Source organism: Schistocerca serialis, chromosome 6 (assembly GCF_023864345.2).
Source record: "Schistocerca serialis cubense isolate TAMUIC-IGC-003099 chromosome 6, iqSchSeri2.2, whole genome shotgun sequence".
Classification (NCBI taxonomy): Eukaryota; Metazoa; Arthropoda; class Insecta; order Orthoptera; family Acrididae; genus Schistocerca; species Schistocerca serialis.
The window spans coordinates 114,392,965-114,411,364 of record NC_064643.1 but is presented as its reverse complement, the minus strand read 5'-3'; the positions used below and the strand labels follow the sequence as shown (position 1 = coordinate 114,411,364).

General features: G+C 37.2%; 1 protein-coding gene across 1 annotated transcript in view; it reads right to left on the bottom strand.

Moving 5' to 3' along the window:
- LOC126484672 (sodium channel protein 60E-like) overlaps positions 1 to 18,400 on the bottom strand; it is a 277,274-nt gene that overhangs the window by 55,245 nt on the left and 203,629 nt on the right. The window lies entirely within an intron of this gene.

Sequence of the window (18,400 nt, the reverse complement as noted above, 5' to 3'; positions counted from 1 at the left end):
CAACCGCCTTATCTTTTCTGATATTTCAAGGATTCTGCATTGAAGCACTTTTGAGACTGAAAAATTACTGGAATTGTTTACACCTTCAGGCACAAATGATAGAAATATGTCATGGTCACACAATAACAGACTGCACGATCTTCATAATCCACCAGGCAAATATCCTTCAGTACTCTTTAAAATTCAGAGATTAAAAGTCAAAAATTGAACTTTAAATTGGCACCTTATTTGATGCACATGATTTCAAGCATCATTCAAAGGTGTGTCAAATCTTTTGCTAGTCTGTATTATTTCTTACTTTTAGACAAAGGGTTCTCAAAACATTTGAGTTTCTTTGTCAACTCTATTTTTATTTTCACATTTTGTTCAAAAACATGAAATACAATATATTTAAGTATCAATTGGTATTCTATTTTTATTAAGAGTATTTAGACCAAGAGAAAGCAGAGAAGTTTCATTGCATTCTGTGGTTTGATTTTTATTTTATTTTTTTAACATGAAAGAAAAAAAATCCACAATTTCTAATGTGATGAGAATTGTAATTCTGATAACTTCTTTAACTCTTGAGTTGTGAGCAGTTATTGCCCAGCTCAGTGCCAAAGGCAGCTGATGTCACTGGATCTCTGTGTTGAATTTGCCATCATAATTTAAAGTTGTCAGCTGAATACCATAAAGATGTTTATCACAGTTGAAAATGTTGAGAAGATCACTGAAGTGAATGAGAAATTCCAGTGGTTACTGACTTTTATGAAACTGATCTTGGTGCGTCCAATGAATATCAACAATTTCAGCCAATGCACTGATGAGACCAGCATTAACTGAAATGTTTACCCCCAATATAACTTGAGTACCTATTACAATATTGATTTCATCAGCAAATCCATCATTCGTGTTTTGTTAATGATGTGTTTTCAGCACTAGCTTTCCAGCATCCTCTGAGATTTCAGAGTATGCACTGATTGCACAAACTTTATAAGCTTTTGCAGCCAGTTCCGCAAGCCTCAGCTGCTTCCAGGCAATGCACCGTGCATTTGTTGGATGGATAGGAAGGAACTGCTTCACATTTTCTGATCAGAACCAATTTCTGATATACACTGAGCAAAATTTAAAAACATATCACTTTTTGAAACCCTGAAACTGTTTCCCACTGTGATGCATTAGTTTGAAATATAGCTAAAAGATGCCTAAAATCTTCCTCTGTAGTGGAGCAAAAGTGCAGTGCCCTGCGATATCACCCGGGGATTGGTGATGCTTCAAACAGCAAACAGATGTGAAAAAAAAGGCTATACCTCAGAAGTTCATGTACAGTGTAAGACAGGATAATTTCACCAAATTCTGCCCAACACCATCACCGATGTGTCACACAATAAGAAGGTCGGCAAACCCCATTCTTGCCCCTATTTCACCCCCCCCCCCTTTTTTTTTTGCTGCCTCTGTGATACAGGTCTGAACTGTGACACCCACCTATGACAGGCAACACTATCTGTGGGATGTTGAGGGGGTTGCCTGCCTTCAGATGCTAGAGCGGCCATGAGGCACCAGTTAGCTGAATGGGTATCTGACATACATTTTTAATGAGCTCAACAAAGGTTCATGGATGGCTGCAAGGTTTTCGCCAAACTGGGAGGTCTTAGAGACCCTTTGCTGCTTTATCCATGCACATGTCAATGTTGCACCCATGCAAGATCACGCCACAGGAAAGCGTGAAGCAGGAGGGCTGAAAAAGCATAAACACTCTTTGCTGTTTAGGGTCCACTACAATCCACAGGTGTCAGATCATGTTCAACGGGAATGTAGCCCCACAATGTCCTTACAGTAGATTTGGATCATCTAGGGGTTTCAGCAGTTTTGTATGTTGTCAAGAACATTGGCCCGCTTCCCATCACACTACGAACTGTCATTTTCAATTGCAAAATGTGTGGGAATTAATGCCCGAAGGGAAGGGATGTTTTCATTGATGCTGTTTATGTCACATGCTAAAGGCCTTTTGTGTAAATTCTGAGCAACTGTGTATCTGAAATGTTTTCCTCAGCCAGAAAACCATGTGATTTCAACACCGGGTGTTGTGGTTCTGGCCTCCCTCAGACAAGCATCATAAGAAAGAGTGGAATGTAGGTAGGAGGAGGGTGTGGTGCATTTCCCATCATGTGACATGTCCATAATGGTGTTGGGCACAATTGTAGTGAAATTTAATGCAGACATTATGTTGCTGTGATACTCTTATGGAGCTCTATGATACTGAAGAGGTGCCACAGATTAAAAATATCCTCATAAGGTGTTGGCTGCTTGAAAATCCATTAAATGAGAATAGACTGCAATCAATACAAAGTTTAAATTACTGAATTTACCATTTGACCATCCTTTGGCTTCTCTGAGTCATGTGCTGATCAGAAAAAATATGTACAGCATCAGCCTTGCTTTATGCAATTTGTATCAATTTGCATATTTCTCTGAGCACAAAGCTTTTGCCAGTTCAAGCACTTCCAGAAATGAATAAATGTAGATGTGGAATACCTGTATGATAAATGACTGCCTTGATTTGACATTTTACAAGGTTGTAGACTCATTTCTGTCCTACCGTGTTCTTCAACTGTCGGTATGAATTTGGCTGGAATGTTGCAGTCAAAGCCCGCATCAAAGTTAGGCTCTGTCACACCAGTAAATTTGCTCAACTCAGACCTCAAGTCACAATCTTTGTCTTGCAATACACTATGAACTTCAAGAGGATTCAGTATCTCATGACTCCAATTATCAAGTTCTTCTATGCTTGCATCCAGTGTTGACTGCAGAAAACCTCCTTTTGCATCGAGTGCTTCCTGAGTGCTCCTAAAATTGTGCCACCTGTTGCTAGAGGAAAGAGCTTGTCTATTTCGAAAAAGACAGCACAAAAGAGCCCGTTTGTAGGCATGGTCCTCAGCACATTTATCAGTCCTTGTAAGCTGTATTCTAACACTGCTGAGACCTTCCCTTTCAACATTTTCATTTTGCCACGTAAAAGTGTGGTTTTGGCACTCTCATTGTCATTTAAGACATCAGTCTCATCATCACTGGGTTCTGTATATTTCGAAAATATTTGAGCCCAAAGGGCTTTCATCTAACAAATGAAGCAGCCTTGTCCTTTCTCCTTTGTGAAAAGAGTACAAAAAGACACTCTCTACTCAAAAGACATGACTTGAGATTGCAAAACTTCACAACTGCTTCTTATTTTGACATCGCTCAGTTGCTGAGAATGTTGCATGACATCAAAGTAGGAGCTGCCTTTTTGTCTCCTCCTTTCTGCAGAGCTGCTTCTACAACCAATCAAATATATTTGCTGATTGTGTCTTTCTCAGCTTTGGCAATAATTTCAAAATATAAACAGCAATACCAACGTCCATATTGGTTTGCCATAGCTTGAGAATGTCAGGATTATAGTAATTAACCACTGACTCCCCTGCTTCTCATTTATGATTGCCATATCATGCATTCTTTTTTCCTCCATTTTCTGAACTGTCCTTTCCTCAGAGGGTTCAGGAGGTAAATCAAATCTGCAGAGTTTATTCCCTTTTCTGAAAGTCCTGCGATAACTGTGTACCTGATAATTCTGTACCAGTTGATGCAACTGTTCACCATCGTGCTTTGCAAGCTGCAATGCATCACCTGCTCAATGTATGTGGTTCAAGATTACATTGTATAAGTGCTTGGGAAAGCAATGGTAAAAACAGCATGTCACATGAACAGGAAATTTGTCTAATAGTGCCATCACTTCATCCAATGTCAGACTCTCATGTGTTTTGTCACTGTCAGTGCCATCCAGAACCAACAAATTGCTCATCATTTCAGGCCAGAAAAGGTCATTAGAGCTGGAAGTGAGGATCCAGGAAGGAGGTCTTCACTGGTTGACCATTCCGATCAGTTCACTTGACACACTTCTCTAGTAACTTGCAATCGACTGCATACTCTTGAAATACAAGCTCAGATCTGTTAGCTTCATCACATTTGATGGTCCATATCCTGGGTGCTGATTATGCTCAACACACTGATATTTATATTCATATCTTCCTCCTCAACACTTCTGTGAGTTTAAAAAAACATTCGCTGAACCAGAACCTTTTATCGCGCCCACAACATTCTGCTGGAAATACTGCTTTATCCCTATTCTGAGTCCTTCTGTTAACGCATTTCTAACACTTGGATAAAGATAGCAGAGTGCATAGTCTTCCAAATAATTTTGACATAATTGACCACAAGTTTTTCCATTTTGCATCATATGATTAACTGTCTGTGTTTTCTTTTTCTTTGAACACTTCTCCAATGGCTGGTGGCTGGAATTCTTTATTCACCAGCAGAATATGTTCTTCAATTGTGGTTCTGTCCTCATCGGAATCATATGTCTCAGAAACTATTCCAGTTCCAGCAGAGTCTGGAGCAACATCTCCTTAAACTTCAACAGGAATGGGCTGTATGAAGGTGAGAAAAATTATTTGATTTTAATCTTTGGACTTTGGAAAGTTCTACTCAAACGCCCAAGTACAATTTCCATTGAGTCATTAAAGACAACTGTAGTTGCTCAAGAAGATGTTGAGTGATAACCAGCACAAGTTCAACCATGTGAGTCAAAGTAGTGATGCATGTTGTGACTGCGAAGAAAAACCAATTGACCAGGGATTATTAGATAGTCACTAAAATGTTCATGACTAATAGTAGCCCATCCATTACTTGCACCTCAGTTTTGACACAAAGCAGTGATGATCACTCTCAAATCCTGCTCTGGTACTTCATTGATATGGAAGCAGTTGGTTGACATTTTTTCTCCACTGCGGAAAGGACAGAACAGCCCAAACAATTGTTGCAATTCTGATTTCACTTATCATCTCATTTGCCATATTGTGACCCAACTGGTTCTGCTTATTTCTGTAAATGGCACGTATGTTGAACAAAATAGCATAAAAATAACTCTTTTGCCGTGTCATGATTGGCTGCAAGCCTGCTGCACAAAGAGCAACAGCTGCAGCCTCTGTGCACTAATGTCTCAAGTTTTGCCACATGGGTGGAAGCTTGGACATAAGGTGTAGCTGTCTCTTTTGCTCCTACTATCTCAAAATGCAGTCCCTAATGCAGTTTTCATTGGCTTGGACAACAGCTTTGAAGGCAAAATTTTTTGAACATGCAAATCATATGCAGAACAAGTCAGTTGTTTGATACTGACAGGACTGTCATTGGCATACAGATTGTGTACTTCTTAAGGTAATTAAAAGCAACTTGAATGATTTGGGAACAAATGTCAGACTTCCACTCATTAATTGATGACAACTCTTGCGTGGTAATGATAATGCTACCATCCACAAGGCCGTTTGGCAGCTGCTTGAATACTTCCTCCACAAGTTGTGGGAAGTGATACATGATCCCTTTTTCCTTTGTTTGTTTGAATTAATTCATGATACTTCTGGATGTTGATAAATGTGTGGAAAAACACAAGAAGACAGTTTTCTGTGAATAACAAGTCAGTGAAGACATATGGCACTTCTTCCAATTTCATTTTGTTGCACTTGGCTTGCGAAGGAATGTGATGACCAATCAGTGACTGATACAAGAAGACAGTTTTCTGTGAATAACAAGTCAGTGAAGACATATGGCACTTCTTCCAATTTCATTTTGTTGCACTTGGCTTGCGAAGGAATGTGATGACCAATCAGTGACTTATAGCATCTTGTGCATAATTTCCCATTATTGTCGATGGACATACTGTTATCTACCAGCAGCTTACAAATTCTACTGTCAGGTGCACACCATTCCAAAAAATGTGAAACATTTGGTGATTGCAAACATAGCAAGACTGGGCTGGGAAAGTGTTGATATCATCTGTCACTAATTTTCTCACTACTCTTTCCGGTAATTTCACTCTCCTGGGCAATATTTTCTGTTTTTAGTCCTCCTCATATGCTTTTCTGCCCTGTGTTGTTGGGAGACTTTCCATATTCACCACGCCCTTTGGCAGTCAACCATGTTTGCACAACTCATGTGATGCTTGAGACATTCTGTAGTAGAGTCAGCATAAGAAGATCCTTGACAGTTAGCAGTTCTGCTGCCAACTTTCAACTATGAAACACTAGGAGCTGCAGGAGAAACAAGCTTCATGTACAGAGCTGCAACAACACTGAGGCCTTACCATAGAGACAAAAAATCACCTTAGCACCTCATGACCTTTCAATGTCCTGAATTTAGTGCTTGGTTTGAAGGTGACCATTTTGACAGTAAAGTATCACACCAATGCAAGTTTTTATTCAAGAAACAGCTAGAATTTGAAGAGATGAACTTTTGACAACTCATTTATGTCAGTAGCATTAGCTGTTCATGAAATATTTCAATTTTCTCTCAAATCTCTAATTAAGTTTTTCTTAATTATCCTGATTTCTTTCAAACAATTAAACCTTTTTTTTCAAAATTGGACCCTCACTGGTCTAGTTGACACCTTTTTTGTCCATTTCCCATTCTATGTTTGACTTCAAATCACTATTTAATTTTTCCTTCATTATCTAATAACTTCCAAGCTTTTAAACCCTTTTTTTGTACAACTAAACCCTCAATTTCATACCCCATTTGTCCACTTCCCAATCTTTGTTTGGCAATAATAATTCAGACAAGAATCCATAGAGTAATTTTCCCGCAAATCGCTTGTTAAGTTTTTCCTAATTGTACAGTTTATTTTCAAGCACTTAAAAATTGTTTCTGAGAAACTGGACCTGAAACTAGTCAATTAAATATCCTATTTGTCTATTTCTCACTCTTTGGTAGGCAATAAAAATTTTCCCTCAAATCACTAATTAAGTTTTTCTTAATTACTGATTACAGCAAATAAATACTATTTTACAAAACTAGACATCACACTAGTCAATTTGGTACCCCATTAGCCTATTTTTCATTCCTCATTTAGCTATGAAAATTTGGACAAAATTCCTTTGTAATTTATGGGGAACCCTGTTTCTGTTATGCTCAGATATTTGATCAATTAAAAATAGGAAACTTGGCAAACAAATCAAGATAAATTTATTAGTTGGTTAATAACCAAGAAGCTTTTATCAGTAAATTTGCTTAGAAAAATTGCTTTATTATACATGAAAAGTGAAGTCCACTTCTAAACTTACATAATCTTCACTATTTAACTGAAAAAGAAGTTACTGAATGTCTGAAAGTTATTACATAGAAATGATTGACAGATTACGAAAATTAAAAACATAAAGATTTGCATATAACTTTGCTTCTCTCTGTGGTTGAAGATAAATACTTGTTTCAACAGCATAAACTGAAATACAGTGAATTTACTGAACTCATTATTGAACAGACATTGTCACATGAATAATCGACACACTGTATACAAAAAACAGAAAATCTATCCTGTGCTCATATAATTTCATCATAGCCCCAGACACCCTTCTCTAGCATGGTTTATTCTGTCTGTTCTGTTTGGAAAAAATATACTTTCCTTCAATAATGTCAGACATTATACAAGAGGTGATCAAAAAGTAATATGAATTTCTTAATTTCGGAGGCAATACATCCATTCTTCATTTTGTTTTCTATCTTGTTGATATTCTGTTCCTGATATATGTTTGCTTTTTCAGCTGCTATGAATATTTAGTTTATTGTAGGCAGTGGAAAAGCTTATACATGTTTCAGAGCACTTGGCAGATTTTTACTTTTGAAAAAGATGGATCAAAGAAACTGCATTAAATTTTGTTTGAAAAATGGAATAAAGTGCAGCATTGCATTTGAAATGTTGAATGTGGCTTTTGGCAAATCTACTATGAGTAAGACAAGAATCAAACAATGGAAAATCCAGGATGGAATGTAACAATATTTTATAAGTAAGACAAGAGTTTACAAGTGGTATGAACATTTCAAAGAGGGTTGAGAAGATGCTGAAGACGATGGCCACCTTGGATGCCTTAGCACATTGATTACTGATGACAATGTGGAATAAGTAAAGTAAATTGTTCTGGAAGAGCACCAAATCACCATCAGAGAGGTTGTTGTTGATGTTACTACAGCCTTTGGCTCATACCAAGCATTTTCGGGATGTTTTGGGCATGTAACATGTTGCAGGAAAGTTTGTTGCAAAATCGTTGAATTTAAACCAAAAACGATGTTGTGTACACACTGCTCACAACTTGCTGAATGAAGTTGACAATGATCCAGAACTTCTAAAGCAGATTATAACAGGTGATGAAACATGAGTGAACAGGTACGACATTAAGACCAAGGCCCAATCTTTCCAACAAAAACTGCCTGAAGAGCCAAGACCAAAAGAAATTCAACAAATTTGATCGCATGTGCAGATTCTTCTCACTTTTTTTTTCTTCAATTACAGCGGGATACTGCATCACAAGTTCCTGTCTTATGGTTGTACAGTCAATATGGAAAATATCTGGAAGTATATGTGCTGTTTGTGTGAAGCAATCTAAAGAGAATGACCAGAATTGTGGCAAAACCACTTGTGAAAATTGCATCATGATAATGCTCCCACTCACACCTCAATGCTTACTCATGGTTTTTTGGCAAAAAACAAAACCATTAAGTTGCCTCAGCCACCATATTTGCCAGACACAGCTCCTGCAACTTCTTTCTATTTCTGAGGCTAAAGAGAATCACAAAAGGACATCATTGTGCCACCACTGATGAGATAAAAACAGAATCACTGAAGGAGCTGAACACCATAATGAAAACTGAGTTCCAGAAGTGATTCCAAGATTGGAAAAAGCACTGGCACAAGTGCATTATATCTGAGAGGGATTACTTTGAAGGGGGGGATGTTGATGAATAAATAAATATTCTTTAAGGAAAGCAAATATTCCTGTTACTTTTTGATCACATCTCGTACTTCCAGAGTACTACTCTAAATGTTATTTAGCAATAACCATGAACTCTCTTGGCTTTCCACTATTTCACAGTGCACTTAATAATGCACCCTACTTTCCCACAGTACTCCATTCAGGCAGTTGCTGGAGACTTTTCTACAAAGGAAATGTTTACACTGGATAAAATGGGGTGCATGGTACATCATAAATTTCCCCTCTCTGGAAAACAATACAGGAACCTACTGTTCAGTCATGTGGACTGCCCATTTACACAGTAGTGCCCACCAGCACATCGCTCTCAAATTGTTTCAGAATGGTAGGAGGAGTAGCCCTTGGACATCAGAGTGCTTCTGTGAGCTCCAAGGTCACCTGATCACTCTCCTACTTAGTGCATTGCTGACATGATCTAGCAAAGTTTGCTGATCACAAGTGTGTACCTTTGATAAAATTGTTATAAAATTAATAAAAGTATTTAATTTGTAAAAGTGAGTAAAATCCTGTTCAACGGCAAAAATCAATCACAAACTTGAAAAAATATTTCACTTTATTTATTTAATGCTGTTTACAGTGAGGACATTTTTCATGAAATTTAGACAAAAGAAAACAATGGTGTGCAAAAGAGAACCATAAATTTCATGGAAGAAACACAGGGCATCAGATAGGCACTTAATTTAGGCAATGATTACCGCAGCTCAGATATCAAAGTAATTTTTGCATTAAAACACATTTGCAGAATATGCAGATCTGCTCTCAACAGATGCCTCAGCCAAACCATGCCTCTTGTTGTGCAACACCTTACACATTAAATGGTCATCTTTTGTCATACAATATCTTATACAATATGCAGTATTTGCAGTTGTTACATAAGTGTTTACTGTACCAAAAAGTATAAATCAATAATGTTAAACATTATGTCTGGGAACAAAGCCACTGGTTGTTAAAATTGATTAGAATAGTACAAACCACAATATATTTTATATTTGGTAACCTGTTTTGGTTATATAATCATTTTAGGGCAGTTTAATAACCATGATGAGAGGGTCAATGTTGACACCAGATGAAGTAATGCCTTCTATTAGGTATCAGTCAATTGTGGAAAGCCAATAACAAGACTGGTTATATACCCAAAACCAGTTATCAAATGATAAATTATTGCAACATGGACTTTTTTAATCAGCTTTAAAAGTTATAAGAATAACTTTCACACAGACAAGGTACCCCTGCTGATAGTTCAGACTCCTGTACTGTCATATAAGACTTCTTACCCAGTTACCAGCATATACGGTATATTAAATTAGTTATTAAAAGTAACAAAAACTGCAAATTTTTATCATTAGATTATTAACATTCATAATGCTACACTTCTACCCATTAATATCTCGCAGTGTTCAGATTTGCAATCAGCCATTGGTAGTGAGCAATTTGTTATCACCATGTAGCTGGTAGCACACAATTTCTCAGCAAACTCTGTGTGTCATTAACTACTCACTCTATAAGTTATCAGATTACTGATATTTTGGGCTGTTAAGTTCCCATTCTTACCTTACCTTACTGAACGTACATCACAAAGAAAAAGTTTCTATAAATCGGAATACTGAAGAAGAGCAGTTCACTGTGGTCTTGATTTATTTTCTGTCAGTTTTAATGCAAATTTACAGCACTGAATGCTGCTTGGTGGAGCACATTAGAGGGCCAGATACTGAATAATTGTATCTGATACATATTGGTAAGGAATACATCCGGTAAACAGCAAGGCTATCAACTGTAGCTTAGAAAAGACTTGTAAACTCTGGCCATACTACAGCCAGGCATTATCTAGGAGTAACCTTGCACTAGGACTGAGTAAAAGAAGAAATTTGGTTCCCATTCTCCTCAGCTTCTTTCATACAGTCATTGTTATTAGTTAAGATTCTCAATTTACTGCAGCAGATATCATTAATATTATCCAATGGCTCATCAAACCTATTTGTCCCTTGAGCAGTGTGTATGGTGCGTCAAAATGCAAAACAATAGGTTCTATGGCCACAGCAAACTGTATGCAGTTAACTGGAACTCATCCAAACCAACACCTCACGATACTTTAAAATCCATTGTCAGTGTTAATACATCCTTAATACACCCACTGTAGTATGAAACACTGTTTGTTCAGTGCCACGTTCCAGCATATGCTTCAAACCATTGATCAGTATGAACAGGCAGCTTGGTAATTTTGGGTGCCATCAAAAATTATCACTGAAGATACTCTCAACAGCAACCAGTACCTATAGCAGTTGCAGACATTCAAGTCCTGTTTTTCACTTACCATATTCATGCCATTATATCACTTTCTGCTGGATGTAAAAATCTTTTTTGAGCACAGCAGATATTTTTCTTCCCTAAATAACACATCTGCAAGATTATGATAGTGGCAAGTTCAGTTTGCAGCTAATTCATCAGTGTCTCTAATGGTTTGTACCGATGAGCTGTAGATATGGATGAAGCAAATACTGGAAGGCAGAATTTCTATAATATACAGAGAAAAATAAAATTATATTGACAAACTTCAAGGGGTTGTGGAGGAAATCTAAAGGAACAAATTGAATATAAAGATCCAAGTCCAGAAATACCATCCACAATGAAGTTACAGGTATCCACATCAGTTGCTAGGCCAGGGTACATATGCAGACAAGATGGGGGCGGGGGTGAGGAAAAAAGAAATTTTCAGATTTTTCTCAGATTTCTGTGTTAAAAAGCACATTTTTTCATGCATGAAAATATACTTTTTCAAGGGGGAAAATACACTTTTCCATATTAACTGACAGTATACTTTCCCTCATGTTTTAGAAAGATCTTTGATGTACAGCAACATGTACACTGCATATTTTTTTATTACCAAATACGAATTTCATCAAATACAGCACATCAGTTTCTGAAGCAAAGAAATCGACATTGTGATGTTGTTGTGTTTCGGGATACTTGTCAACATCCCAACACACCATTGGAGAGCCGTCGACAAGAGATGCTCGTGAGTAAGTTGAATAGGGATAAATGTAGTGGGAAAGGGAAACTGTGCTTGTATGCAGTGAAATCTGGAGCAGTGGTGGAGCCGGCGAGAAGGGGACCAGTAAGAATGGTATTGCAGCCACTGGTCATCTGGGAGTCATTTGTGCCATGGTGCAGCAAGTGCCTGAATTTGAGAGCCATGGAGTAAATAACACACCAACAAGGGTGTAATGAACACTTGAACAGCAGTAGTTGTTTATCTGGTTTTCTCTCTCCGGTCCTAAAGTACGGATGTACAGATGATGTTGAATGTAGTCAAGAGGGTGGTATTACCGTAGCAATTGTTTGTTGTGGTTAAAAGAAATAGTGAAAATGTTGGGCAAAATGTACCCCTGTTTCTGAGAAGTGTGGCTACTTATTTAGTAGTGCAGTAGAGAGAACTTGCGGATGCTTTCCAGGAATCTTCACCACAGTTGGATCGACAGGGATGTGGCACGGAAGGATCCCGACCACCAAACAACTACTCTGAGAAGAGAGGATAAAGGTAATACTGTACTACTTTCATCTGGCAGTGTATTAGGGTCGGCAAAATATTGCCCAGTTATATCGACCAGGGACCCAACTTCCCACAAGTGCTGGCATAAGACCCACCACAAACCCTACAAAATATACACCAGCAGGAGAAGAGGAAAAAATACACCCCAATGTGCTTTGTCAGCCAATCAAGACAAATGTCATGTGATCTCACCAGCCAATACAGCAGATATTTAGAGCATAGGACACATGATATAATAACAACATCACTGTTAAGTAGCAAGAACACACAGATAGCTATAAGCAAAGCTAACCTTTTACATGCACACTGATCCTTTTCTGCATGTGTTACACTTTAAGACATATCAAACACAAATGTGGCAGTAAAATTATAAATAATGACAAAAATAGCTGGTCTTTTGGGCACAAAATTTTTCGAACTAGCTGGTCCTCAAAGTCTTAAGTTTTGAATGAGAGTCAAGCACTCTGTGATTTAATAAATTCATCCCACATTCTCACACATTACATAATTAATCTTGTGTAAGAAGAAATTTACTTTGAAAGTAAAACTTCTGAAACTACCATTCACCATATTTTCTTGAGACCTGTTACAAAATGTAAACAACTGTGAAATCATTCTGATAGAAAGCAGTTTGTTGTTACAAAGTATCACGTAGTTTCTGTCCAAAGCCTTTGAGACATTTTGCTGTCTGCAGATGCACTGCTTTTTATAGTGAATGGTGAACTGTCTTTGCAATTTAAGTTTCATTTTGGTGTTTTTCTCTCATTTATGTTTTATTGCTGCTGCAGCAGGCTAAAAAATTCTTTGTTAGAATATCATTTCTTATCAGTCAAAATTTTAAAAAATTAACTGAAAATTAAAACAATAAAAAATTCCCAGTATTCCATTAAATTCCTGGGTATTTCCCCTGTTTTCTCCCAGATGAAAAAAATCCTGGCTTTTTCATGGATTTCCCAGTTGTCCCAGACTGTATACACGCTGTAGGCCACCATTCTGGCAGCAAATGTTCATTTATACAGTGATGCCATTGTGCTTAGGGGTTTCTACAGTGTCATCACGGCAGGTGTGGACACATTCAACACCATCTATTGTCCTGAAAGTTCTGCATATGGTCTTTTGCTGCCAAAGATGTTGCCTGGCAGCAGGTGTAATTTATTTCTCAAGACACTCTCTACGGGCCTCTGAAGTTTGTCAGTATCTTTTTGTTATACCCTGCACATACAAGTGTGTGTGTGTGTGTGTGTGTGTGTGTGTGTGTGTGTGCGTGTGTGTTCCAGCACAGCTCTTGAATGGCTTTGAGTTGTTTCAACCAAACTTGGTACACAAGTAATTTACATCTGGAAAACAGTAGTGACAACTAGAACACACCCAATACTCCTATAGACAGGCAGTGGGATTATGAGATGGAAGAGTGTCACATCTGAGTATAACTCTGGAACACATAACATATGGCAAAATTTCAATCAGACTTGGTACTGAGGCGTGCAACTGAGATCACTATGTTTTTCTCATGGACAATTTTGTGCTGCTTATTCAAGAGTGGGTTCACCCGTAAGTTTATATATTCTTGCACCTGGATGGAAAAATAAGATACTGAACATAAAGCTTCATGTTAAATTAATATTACAATGAATTTATAAAATATTTTACTTTACCAGTGGGATATGTATGTAACCAAGCAACACTGGGTATTCAGCTAGGTTACTAATAAAAACTCATAATGTAACTCATACTGACTTGAAAAAAATATATTTCAAGTGTTATATCATTCTATGTAAGCTAAAAAAATAGCATTTTTTGTATTACTTTTCTTAATTGTTGTAACTGAAATTTAGACTGCCGACCGTTGGAACATCAGGATGGAGAGCAAATGACAAAATGTTACCTATTGTGTGTACACAGTATTATAAGAAGAATGTATCATTAAATGTGTAGCTGATTTGAGATTCAGGGCAAGAAATTTAGCACACAGGGCAGCCACATAGGGCAGTAACAATGGTTCCAACTGTTCGGTTTCATCTCTATGGCAGCGTTCATCATACATCTTTCTGCAACCCATGAGCAGTTGTTTTCAACTAATGACTGTAGCGACTGCTACACAGTGAGACAACACACAACAGGTAAACACTTATTTTATTGACAGCATAAGTATACCATTTGTCTCAGTATTTTAGTAAAAACTCTAGTAACACTACACTGTCTGCAAAAAGCCTGGACTCTTAGCATCGGTCAGTTTCTGTACGACCACCTCATGGTAACTTTGTCACTATCATCAGACAGCATGGCTATAGTAAACATCCCTTTTGTCACTATCATCAGACAGCATGGCTATTGTAAACATCACTTTGTATGCATGACAGCAATGCTTGGCTGTACTTACCATGTACTCATGTTACAAATATGAGTTCGAAGATATGCTTTTAATGTAATGTTTCTTGTGTAACATTTATGCTATCTCCCATCATTCATGGCATACGTAGACCTACATTACGATGCTTCAATGTCAGTTTTGCATTATTTGTTTGATGGATAATGTATATATTTTACAGCTGGCATTCCTTTGCATTGGTAACAGCTAACTGACAAAATGTCCTCTTATCTTAGACACTGCTGTGTACACTTTGGTACGTACTGTTCACTAACTTTGTTAAAATATTGAATGTAATTCCTGTCTTGAAATCGGTTGTTTTAATATCTTTCAGATCTGAAGATGACTGGTAATGGTCAAAATAGTTATCAAATTTCCTATATGCAACCTTGCCTAGTAAAAATTTTTACAAAAAAATCCACATTGAAATAACAGATTGCATCTCTACACTGACAGTTTCAGGTAAATACATCCAATAACTTCTTGCTCTTTTCTCACATAAGAAAACACAGTGTATCAGGAATTTCTAAGATAACAGTGAGACAATAGTTGTTCAGTAACCAAAATGAAGACTCATTTTTTAAATTATGAAGCAACTTTTCACCTCTTTTCTGGACAGTCCGAACAACGTTCCCGGACCATTCTTGCATGTATAAGAAAACACAATGGAATATCTTTCTTGAAGCAATTAAGGTATACTTCACTGTGATGCAATGGCTCATGTTGTTCAAATCAGTTTTTGCTCCTTGTTCTGCAACTGATCTTGATGAGTTATTCAATCATGATACCTGCCTTCTCATCTACTGGTGAGGGAAATATTTCCTTTATGTGGCAAATATGTGGACAAAAATGTAATTTCATAACTGACACTTTTAACCAAAAGTGTCTCCTTTGAAAGTAATTTTATGTGCTTTTATAACCATCTCTCACATGTTTACTCTTATAATGAAATCAAACTGCATGTATACGTGTGTATAAAAACAACAAATTCTCAGTTTAGTGGTCATGTAAAATTAATTTATTACTGTAAGTATAAGGCTGAACTACCAAATCAAATCTTGTAAACATGACCATATTAACAGGGGAGGATGCTATGACTGGGTTCTGTAATGACAGCCACTCAAAGACAGCATTTGAGTTTGCTTGTTATAGAAATTTGATTCTCAATCCAAGAATGACAACAACAAGAGGAACAGCATCTGCGCACTGACCTGGCCCAGAGCCAGCGATCATTATGTCTCTGTAGTACAGGGTAAATTAAAAAAAAAGAAATGTTGTTTATCAAGGAAAAGGCAATTCACAGGGTGATCAAAGCAGTCTGAAAAGCTAATAAGGATGTTGCAAAGTTGTGCCAAGAAATATTTGTTAAGAAAAAAATTGATATGTTGTGCTGTTTCTGATTTCATTAGTACTGACATCAGCCAATCAGGTTCTTGTGCATGCAAATTCAAGCACTTGCATGTGATAACATGTGGTAATTTACAGAAATCTGTGGATGTGTGAATTGCTACCTCTTCAAATGCTGATTACCAGTTAAAATGTGCGTATTCTGGCAGTGATAAATTTAACATAGGTGAGTAAAAGCAATGTTTGTTCACTCTGCAGTGGAGTGTGCGCTGATATGAAACTTCCTGGCAGATTAAAACTGTGTGCCCGACCGAGACTCGAACTCGGGACCTTTCCCTTTCGCGGGCAAGTGCTCTACCATCTGAGCTATTCAAGTGACTATGCTTATAAAAGGAAGTAATTGTAGGCAGAGGTCGAGCCGATTTAGAGCAGAATTTGGAAAAGAAGCGCCCGTGGCCTGTTTAAGGAAATATCCCAACTCACACCTGAGATGGTTTAAGGACTCAGCAGCAAATCTAAACAAAGATAATATTTTCACCCAATTCTTCTTGATTAAGAGTCCATTACTTTAACCACAATGCCAGTTCATTCAATTAATCTGGTTGTAGTGTGAACCATTTGATGCGAGAGAATTCATAAAATAATTTCTTAGTCAACTAAATTGACAAGCATCTGAATGAAATAACAATTTTTAGGAATAATTTTTGACAATATGTAAGAAATAAAATGAAAAATCAGATCTTATGTTCCTAGGTAAGATGATCTAGTGGCAAATATGCAACTGTATTTTCCAAGACGCATTGTAAGCACAGAAATAAATAAAGATGGCAATGAAAAATCCAAGGTGAATTGCAAACCCCTGACTGAGATTAGATCACCACTCATCAAATAAGAGGAGACTGAGAAGCAGATAGTCAAATAAAAAGTAATAATAAGAGAGAGAGACATTTTGTATGTGTGTGTGCTTCTTACCTCTCTGAAGATGGACTTTATATGAAAGGTCTGTTGGTAACAGCTTCCTCTGTTAAGTGAATAATGATTGCTCCATTTTATGTGATTAGATGAGAAGTCAGTTAAAGTTACAACTAATGACATTCTAACTTCTCTGGTAAACACAAACTACCTGTATGGGGATTTTACATAAAATAAGGGAAAGGCAACCACTCATCTGTAACAGACTAATATGTGGCACATAGATACACTAATAGAGAACAACACTGACACTAACCTCTGAGCTCTTTCTCTTTGTCTAGCATAATTACACACATTCACAACGGTATCTACTTTTGTTAGAAAAAGAGCAGGAGCTCGAAAGATGGTGTGAATACTGTTTACTGTTATGTGTATCTATACGCTACACATCAGTCTGCTATAGGTGAGTAGCTGCCTTTCCGTTATTTTACATATTGTTGCATCCAGGAATTTTCATTAGCATTATGTATGAGGATTCTGTAGGGTAACAGTTGTCCTTGTGCATGTTGTTGTAACTTAGTCATGCACTGATGTTGGTATAGATATAAACTTTCCAGGTGGGTGCAATTACTATGATAAGTTCTAATGGACTTGGACTTCCTCGACTCAGTTATCTATGTGTGCAGTTTTAGTGACAGTTGACAGATACTGCCATGACCTTGACTTGTTCTCTGGTATAGCACATTGTGTTGGTTTGTTCGTGATTTTTCTCTAATAAATAGTATTATTGCATCTTGACTACACAATGCACACAGAATGCCAAAATTATATCAGTTATCATGAGACAAGAGTCATATAGACTTATATCTACCAAGAAAAACCAAACAAAAAGTTCAAAACAGTGTTTCTATTAGTGAATAAAATTGTATGATAAACTTCCCAAGGAAATGACAGATATTGCTATAATGCATTAGTACAAAAAGGAAGTGAAGACACTCTTAACTAATGTATACTATGCAACAAAAGATCATTTGGAGGACCCTGAATGGAGGGTAATAATGAAAGGTTTAACTACAACACCCTGTTGCATTTCATTAGATGATGATGGTTTACTGCTTTTGAAAGCAAGTCATGTGTCAGGATCTATAGTGCTTGATGGTAATGTCTTGCTGATACAGTCCCCCCCCCCCCCCCCTCCCAAGTGGACTGAGGGGAGGACAGGAAAGAAACATGGAGCATATTAGAATATTGGTGACCCAGGAATTTGTTGTCCAAACAGGTTGGAGTTTTTGCAAGGAACATAGGAACAGCTTCATGGCCCAGAAGTCATCAGCAGGTGTTCTTATTGTGCGTTGTGATGAAGAGCAAAATTATGTTTTATATTAATAGTTACCAGAAGAA